Below are 279 nucleotides of genomic sequence, written 5' to 3' on the forward strand. Positions count from 1 at the left end.
CAGAGACTGCAGCAGCAGCAGCAGCAGCAGCAGCAACAGATCTGTCGTTGGCAGCAGCAGAGACAACAGCAGCAGCAGCAGGCCTGTCAGCAGCAGCACCAGCAACAGCAGCAGCAGCAGCAACAGAAGCAGCAGCAGCACAAGCACCAACAGCAGCAGCAGCAGCAACAGCAGCAACACCAGCAACAGCAGCAGCAGCAGCAGCAGCAGCAGCAGGAGAAAGGTGGTGTTGTTGTGTGTTGTTTTTTTGGGTGCAGCAATTTGTATGAGCTGCTGCTG

The 279-nt window shown here is 56.6% G+C and overlaps 1 protein-coding gene across 1 annotated transcript in view; it reads right to left on the reverse strand.

Annotated features, from left to right (window-relative positions):
• Positions 1-279, reverse strand: part of EMH_0029580 (elongation factor 1-alpha, putative) — a gene marked incomplete at both ends in the record, with an annotated part of 3,660 nt that overhangs the window by 1,146 nt on the left and 2,235 nt on the right. The window lies entirely within an intron of this gene.

The sequence above is a fragment of the Eimeria mitis genome, genomic scaffold (assembly GCF_000499745.2).
Source record: "Eimeria mitis Houghton genomic scaffold, Emh_scaff1105, whole genome shotgun sequence".
Classification (NCBI taxonomy): Eukaryota; Apicomplexa; class Conoidasida; order Eucoccidiorida; family Eimeriidae; genus Eimeria; species Eimeria mitis.